The following is an 8,800-nucleotide window of genomic DNA, read 5'->3' as shown; positions in this document are numbered from 1 at the left end:
ATACCAACTGTGACATCCCCAAATTCACGGTCATTTTAAAAATTTTATTTATGCTTATTTGAAAATCAGAGTATTCATTTTTAAAGAATAATATTGCGGAATTTGTTCCCAGAAAACATGATAAATATATTATCAAAGCATTTCCGAAGAAATGTATTTTGTTTATATTAAAACTTTGGGATGTCATCGTCAATACAGAAACATAAGCATAAACAGACCTAACATTCATTTACACTAGTGATATACATCTCATTTAATCTCTCAGTGTAATGTAGCTTCGTATCGACACCTGTGATACAAATACACTAAGTGGGTCTGGTTGGGAAACCTGGTGAGTACTTAGGGATTCCAATACCACAATGTTATATCATATATATATATATATATATATATATATATATATATATATATATATATATATATATATATATATATATATATATATATATTAGAACTCACAAAATATACAATTTCACCTTATATAAGCAACTCTTACTCTCAGATCAATAACTGCCCATTCTATACTCTCGGACTATGGACAATTGACTATGTCTTAATCCATGCTCCCGGATTATGACAAATAACTATGTCCTCTCCATACTCTCGGACTAAGGACAATTAACTATGTCTAATCCATGCTCCCGGATTAATGACACATTTTAAAGTTCTACCCTCTGTGTATATCTCACTCATACTCATAAGGATATAGTACCCAATATTCCTCTTAATTAATTTAGGTTTACTCTGTATCCTAAATCATCATATATTATCATATATGCTCTTAACACGTATTTCAGGCAATATCAGATATTTCACACACAAACATATATTTAATACTTTAATCAATACTTGTATTAAAATCATGGCCATGAAAGGGACTATGCACTCACTTGTTAAAGTGATGACTCCAAACTCAGACAACGCTTCGCTTCTAACAATATTATTTCCTTCGACGAAACCTAGTATCATTAACACTAGATTTTAGTCTAATATTTATCGCGAGTAATTACGAACGATATTGTTTTAGAAGTGTTAAACAATATTTTTCAACCATTATGTACAGATAGGGGCCAGATATGAAACACCGGAGGTCAGGACCATTTTGGCATTTAAGCACTTCTAAAATCCAACAACCCAGGCGGTCATTCAAACCGGATTCCCCGTACCGCGAGTAGTTAAAAAGGTATTATAACAACACTAAAATTATATTTTATAATATATATATATATATATATTGTTTATAAGTTCATAATAACGATAATAAATTTAAACATAACTTATACCTAGAGTAGGGTAAACATAATTCACTTACTAAGAGGTTTGGCTAGGAGTCGGGCTCTGCAATGGCAGAACTTCTGAGCCAAAAGCTCTTCTTCTCGGAGTCTTCTGGTGCTCTGGGACTCGCCTCTAACACTTAGGAAGTACTAGGGAAGGGGAGGGATAGTTTTGGAGTGTTGAGAGAGAAAAAAGGGTGAAGGTGTGAAGAAAATGGATGATTTTCGCCTCTATTTATAGGCTTTCTGGGACCTCTCACGTCGTGATACATGGCTCTCACATCGTGAGCCTTGCATAGTCACCAAGACGATGTCTGGTGCTGACACGTGGCGCCGGACGCAGGTAAAATAGCCAATTTTAAAAAAATTATAATTTTCGCATACGAGCTTCGTTTTTTATGTTGTTTATATCCAAGCGTAGGTATTGACAAGAACTACCACTTTCATTTTGACTTCATTGGATAATTCTTGACCGATTTTAAATTTAACAGTCTGAGAAGATTACACTATTAACGACCATGTAAAATTCATAACTTCTACATATAGACTCCGTTTTCGACTGTCTTTTTGCTGTTTAACTCCTATTAATGAGATCTTCAATTCTCATTTAGAACATTTTGGCTAAAAATTGACCGATCTAAAATTCGATTTCTGAGTTGTATACTGTTATGTCAAATCTTAGAAAAATCATAACTTACTCATACGAAGTCAGATTTGGACGTTCTTTTTATGCACGCTCTCGGTTTATCGTATACTAAGACTTTTGTTTAGATTGGTAAGGCTAAAATTATTATATTGCAAACTCATTTTTTATGTCACACAGCGTCGTGCCGATTTTGTCGCAAAACTTCGTCGAGTCATAACTTCTTCGGTATAAGTCGAATCTCAGCGTTCTTTATATGTACGGAACCCTTGTGACATATACTATAACTTGGTTAAGATTATTCATTCTAAATAATCTTCTATAAAAAAGTCATTTTTGACGCTTATTGTCTTTAAATTGACTAGCCCGAATTATGTGGGCGTTACATAGATCACTACCTAGTTTGTTAAAAGTTTCAATCTTTGTTGCTTGGCTTTCAAGTTTTGTGTAGTTAGATGATCACTTTGATCGCATGAACTTGTTTACCTAGTTGTTTATGAATCTTAAATTGCTAGAGGTAGTGATTGACCAAATCTTAGATTTGATAATAAAGATAATTGCTTTAACTGTGCTAGAGAACATAATTAGATCATAATTTGTGTTTTGGTTATTTGTCTTAATCTTAGATAAATAATTTTAGATTTATCATTCATAGCCCAATAATCTTCATAACTGATTTATTGTCCCACTTGTGGAAGACCATTGTAAGGTAGTTCATAAATCAGTGAAAATATTAGGAGATCAGACCAAGACTTTTAATAACATTTAAAGTGGTAACCAACTGAAATTAATCCAAGTGTTGAAACTAACCATAGGAAAAAGGATGATTCAAAGCTAAATGGAAATTAAATGTCTTAATTATCTTGATTAAAAATCGTCTTTAATTGTTTGCTTTATTTTAAGAGTTTTTAGTAATTAGTTTAAGTTAATATGAACTTGAAAAATCAAATAAAAACCCCCAATCTTAGTTGTTTTTATTAGTTTAACTTCTAGTAGTTATTTTATTAATTTAAATATTGTTCTCTGTGATCGACACCCGACTTAATTTACTATTCTATAATCTGACTATGTACACTACCTATTTGCGTTTTAGCTAGTTAAGTTTGGTTAGGTTTATTAATTAAAAACTAATATATATATATATATATATATATATATATATATATATATATATATATATATATAATATAGGCATCAACTTGTATTGGACATGCATGTCTAAAAAGCAATGATTTTTATGGTGTAATAGAAGTAAGAAAGCGTTTTGGAAAGTATGAATGGGTTGCTTGATAGATTAAGAGCTTAATCCATTAAGATGTGGGAGCCCGATTTCCACGACGTGGCAGCTTGCTCTCCACGACGTCGCGTTGGCGTTATCACAACTATTTTGCCCTTATTTTACCACGACGTGACCAAAGGGTAGCCAGGATATGGGGGTCAGCTGGGGCTGACTTTGACCTTTGACTTTTGACTATTGTTGACTTTTTGTCAATTTAAAGGTTTTAGGGTGTAGAGTGAGAGGGTATTTCTATATTTTTATTTAGGTGTCCCGTAGTATCTGTCTTTACTATCAGAGAGTTATTGTGTTAGTATGATGTTTGCGAGGTGAGTCTTCTCATTATGTTACCTATGACAATAGTAGGGTGTATGCTAGACTAGTTGAGTCTTATTTGTTGAATGTTGTTATGTGTGCTTATTGAGGTGTTGATAACTCCATTATTGTTGATAGTCTGTCGGGTTGCTGATAACACATAGGGCTGTTGTGATCCCATAGGACTACTGATAGTCCTCAAGACTACTGATAGTCTCAGGGTTGCTGATAACCTATAGCTAATTTTGTGCTGTATGTGATATTTTAAGGAACTCAATAAACTTCTTGCTTGCATTTGTAGATTTAAATGTGTTTCAGATACTTCGGATGATCGTGGGAAGGCGAAAACTTAATTGTACACTCTCCTCGGCAGCTTTCATGATTCCACATTTTGTGATACTCTGATTTTTGAGATGTTTGTATTTTGATACTTATGATTTTCTTGACTTGGTTTTCTTGGAAACAATATTTTATTTAAATTAAAAATGAAAATTTTGGTTGAGATTTTTGGGACGTTACAACTTATTTGGCGATCGAGAAATGTAATAGCTTTGAACAGTATTTATCTAGGTCCTACATGATTCAAAGGGAAATTTCTAATTTGGATAAAAACAATGCGAAACTTTCTTCTCTTGATTGGAACACGCGGTGTACTAACCCATCATCTAGTCTACCTATGTTCTCTCAGGTGTTTTTAAGAAGAGAAAATGAAGGAACGTGAAGGAAATATATGTTTTTGAGTTTTTTAAAGGAGAAAAGGAAATGAACTACAAAGAAATGTGTTTTCAAGTTTTATTGGGATCGAATGAAATTTGAAGGAAATGGATGAAAAGTAAAACCTTTTTTCTCTTAATATATTTCTTTCCGAAAATGAGATGATTGGTAAGAAAAATGCAAGTGCATAGACGTTTTGATAGTTGTTATCAAAGACAAGTAAATAGACGTTTTGACAGTCGATTTCAACAAACTATTTGTATACGATTTGATAGTTGTCGTTAGGGACAAGCATGTTGGTGTTTTGATAGTGGTCGTCAACCTCTTATTCCGGGCAAAGCACATTGGCCAGTCGTGTAATTTTTATCTAATTATAGTTATGTTTGATTTTATTAAATTTTTGATTTCTTATTGACTTTTTATAAAATGTTTTATTTGATTCACATATATCTAATACACTATAATAAACTATCGGACGGTAGAATTGGTACCGAAAAAAGCGATGAGCTATAGGCAAGCGTACCTCATCCGCAACGCAATGTTTGCTTCGTTTTCACATGGTGGGTAGATACAGTTGGTAAACATGTTTAATCGTTCATACTTCATAGTTCCCTTTATGTTACTCAATTTCACTTTTCTCATATTTCTCCCATCACTTTCGTATATTTACTCTACAATCCCTCTAACAATTTTGAGTATTATCTTATTTTGATTTTGATTTTGTCTGCAGATTTCTTTTATAGCAATAAGTATATAGAAACTAAAAATAGGACTTCAAATCAATGATTTGTTTGTCAAAAGTAGCTTCTATTTACTAGTTGAAAATATAATTTTTATTTTTGTTTATATAGAAATGTTTGACAAAAGTTATTGAAATTAAAAGTTTTTTTTATATGTTTAAAATGACATACAATATAGACAAGATTATTTGATTGGTCCATGTGGTAATCAAAGGCCGTATGGTCTGTTCTTATCTATTTTTTTGTTATATGGATCATTCATGTGGTTTTATTTTTTTGTGTGGTTAGTCATTGACCCATATAAAAAAAATTTGTTTACTCTTTTCAATATATCTTAGACTTTTTTCTATTAGTTTTAATTTGTTTAGATATTAAAATAAGACGTCCCACCATACGGATACTTACCAACATCCCCTTCCCTTGTTCCTCTTCTTCCTTTCTGTGCCATCACATCTGACATATCTTTCCGGTCACCACAACATCATTTTCTTCACATTCCTTTCCATTTCTATAGTTTCTTAAAACTTAATTTGAAACTGAAATCAATAGTGAAACTAAAAACCTAACATCCAAATCTAAACGTGGTGCTTGGTTTTCTCCAAATGAAAGGTGACGGGCCAGATATGGATAGTGGAGAGATGAAGGTGGTGGTTCTCAAACTTAAAGTGGTGGCTCTTAAGAGAGAGAGAGAGAGAGAGAGAGACGAGGGGGTGAATGCAATGAGAGACATGCGGTCGGTAAAGAAGATATTGGTAAATATATGTGGAGTTCAAGATTGTCTTTCCAAAAGAGTCATTGTGGAGAAAAGGGGGATTCCAACATATATAATCACTTATAAGATCGTGTCACACCGATGTGGGACACACAAACAGTGAGGCGGTGCGACAAATGGCGTCCTCTTTAAACTCGTTGTCTTCTAATTTCTAGTTGGTTGTGTGTTTTAATTTTTAGTTGTGTTCTGTGTTAGTTTAATTTCAAACGTGTTATGTTTTTTAATTTCAAGTTTGTGATTTCTTTTTAAGTTAATTAGATTTAAGTTTTTTATTAAAAAAATTTGTTTATATTGATTTCTTTATATAAATTAAATATTAAAAAAATTAGCATGACGTGAATGACACAAATTTAAAGCAGTGTCACAAGTACTATGAGACACCTATATAAACTGTGACAAGTTTAACACTACTTCTTTTGGTCTAAGAAGTTCAGAATAATGTATTAAGAAATAGCGATAGAAATAATTAGTTTTTTTAAAATTAATTATTTGGGGAAAACAAATTAAACCAAGTCAAAATTTATCTTGGAATTGATTTTAAACCCATTTTTTTCATATTTTGAAATGCGTTCCGAGGAATTTATTTCTTAAGTCTTCTTTAGTAAGTCAATTCATATGGATAGAGTTATAAATCCTGATATATATATATATATATATATATATATATATATATATATATATATATATATATATATATATATATATATATATATATATATATATATATATATATATATTAAAAAAAATTTCTTAAAACTGCAAACCAACTAACCTATTCTTAAAAAAATTTGTTTATATTGATTTAAATTAAATATTAAAAAAATTAGCATGGCGTGAATGACAAAAATTTGAAGCAGTGTCACAAATACTATGCGACACCTACATAAACTGTGACAAGTTTAACAATACTTCTTTCGGTCTAAGAAGTTCAGAATAATTTATTAAGAAATAGCATTAGAAATAATTAGTTTTTTAAATTAATTATTTGGGAAAACAAAGTAAGCCAAGTCAAAATTTATCTTGGAAATGATTTTAAACGCATTTTTGTCATATTTTGAAATGAATTCCGAGGAATTTATATCCTAAGCCTTCTTTAGTGGTCGATGCATATACGATAGTTATAAATCCTGAACTATATATATTTCTAAAATTATGTGTTTATTAACATTTTTTTTTTAAAAACGGCAAACCAACTAATCTACTCTTAAATACCATTTATGTCTCTTTAGAGACTTGATTTTTCATTTGAAAGAGTTACTCCTTAGGGTTAGACAAAAAGTCATTTGATATTTATTAACATTTGATTAACTATTTCTAAATTTATCTATTTATTAACAATTGATTACACATTATGGGTGTGTTTGGTACGAAACTTTTGGAAGCGTTTGGAAGCTTCTAACTTTTAGCTTTTGACAAAATGTTCTAGTTTAAACAAAAAGTTTCGTTTGGCAATACGAGCGTTTAACTTTTAGTTTAAACAAAACGCTGCAAATCTAAAAGCTACTTCATGTAGCGTTTAACAAAACGATACTAAGCTTTTGAAATCAATTTTCATAACTATCCTTAAAAATATATTTATATATTTATTTATTTATAGTCAATTGTCATTTTATGTAATTTTATATATTCCAAAAGCTACCATCTTTTTTTGTCAAACACTAATATAATAAATAAAAGCTACAGTTTCTCGCTAGCAGCTACCCGCTACGAACTAACCGCTACCCGCTTTTAGCTAACAGCCAATTTTGCCAAACATGCCATATATATAATATTTTTGTTTTATTTTATTAAAAGATATTATATCAATTTCATAATTTCGGTTTTTGCTAAGCCAACGTTATTGCCTATATATATACATCTATATGCTTCTCTTTATCTTCCTCTCCTTCTCACCAAAAAGTTTGTCTAGAGATCAACCACTACTCAGCGGAACCTTTCCCTACTCCCCGCCGGAGTTCCACAACCACTATGAGCGGGAAAGACGGCTGTGGCCATCACCAAGCAGATGAACGCCGGAAACACTACCGCCAATTAATTGGAACCCTTATCTCAGTCATTTTCGTAATTCTCTTCGTAATCCTCCTCATATACCTCATCCTCCGTCCCACAAAACCTCACTTCACCCTCCAAGACCTCACCCTCTACGCCTTCAACATCTCCGCCGCCACCACCACCCTCACCTCCAACCTCCAAATCACGGTCTCCTCCCGTAACCCAAACGCTCGCATCGGAATCTACTATGACAAGATTGACATGTACGCCACCTACCGGAGCCAACAGATCACACTAGCAACACTAATCCCGCCGTCGTACCAAGGCCACAAGGACATCACTGTTTGGTCGCCGTACCTCTATGGAACGGATGTTCCGGTGGCGCCATACCTCGCCATGTCTTTGGCTCAAGATGAGTCCGCCGGAACTGTGTTGGTTAACGTTAAAGCTACCGGAAGAGTGAGGTGGAAAGTCGGAACTTTTGTTTCCGGTGGGTACCGGTTGAATGTGAATTGTCCAGCGTATATAACGTTTGGGAACAGCAACGGTGGTTATGCCGTTGGTCCTGCCGTTAAGTATCAGTTGGTTGAAGGGTGTACGGTAGATGTTTAATGCTACAGGTTCTAACGCCGTTAAAAAAACTGAAATGCAATTTTTGGCTTTGGTAGTATTATCGGAAAAGAATGGAAAGGAAATCAAGAGGAAGGAAATGTTGGTGGAATTTCTATTTTAATGTTTATAATCTAATTTTCTTGTATTTTTTGGCACAAATTTTCCTTTCTGATTTTGTGTTAGAATATAATAATATTGTAAATTAAGGACCGGAAACGAGGTTTTTTACATTGAAAGTTTAAGTTTAAAATTTGGATAAATTACACCAATCGTCCCTCGTGCATATGCCAGAAAACGTGTTTAGACCCTATTTTCAAAAATTAACTCAGACAGTCCCTTATATGGTAGAAAGGTACACGCTTCATCCCTCGTTAGTTTAAATTTGTATATTTCATCCCTTGTGATACATGAAATGACTAAAATGCCCTTTGTAATTTCTTTTTCATTTATTTTGACATTTAC

The 8,800-nt window shown here is 32.5% G+C and overlaps 1 pseudogene; it reads left to right on the top strand.

Moving 5' to 3' along the window:
- The first annotated feature begins 7,627 nt into the window (after nt 1-7,627).
- LOC145163104 (NDR1/HIN1-like protein 1 pseudogene) lies at nt 7,628-8,574 on the top strand (annotated as a pseudogene).
- Nucleotides 8,575-8,800: the final 226 nt, after the last annotated feature.

Source organism: Lactuca virosa, chromosome 3, assembly GCF_052849685.1.
Source record: "Lactuca virosa cultivar CGN04683 chromosome 3, Lactuca_virosa_CGN04683_v6, whole genome shotgun sequence".
NCBI lineage: Eukaryota > Viridiplantae > Streptophyta > Magnoliopsida > Asterales > Asteraceae > Lactuca > Lactuca virosa.
Note: the sequence above shows the minus strand (reverse complement) of the source record. Positions and strands in the feature narration are given on the sequence as shown.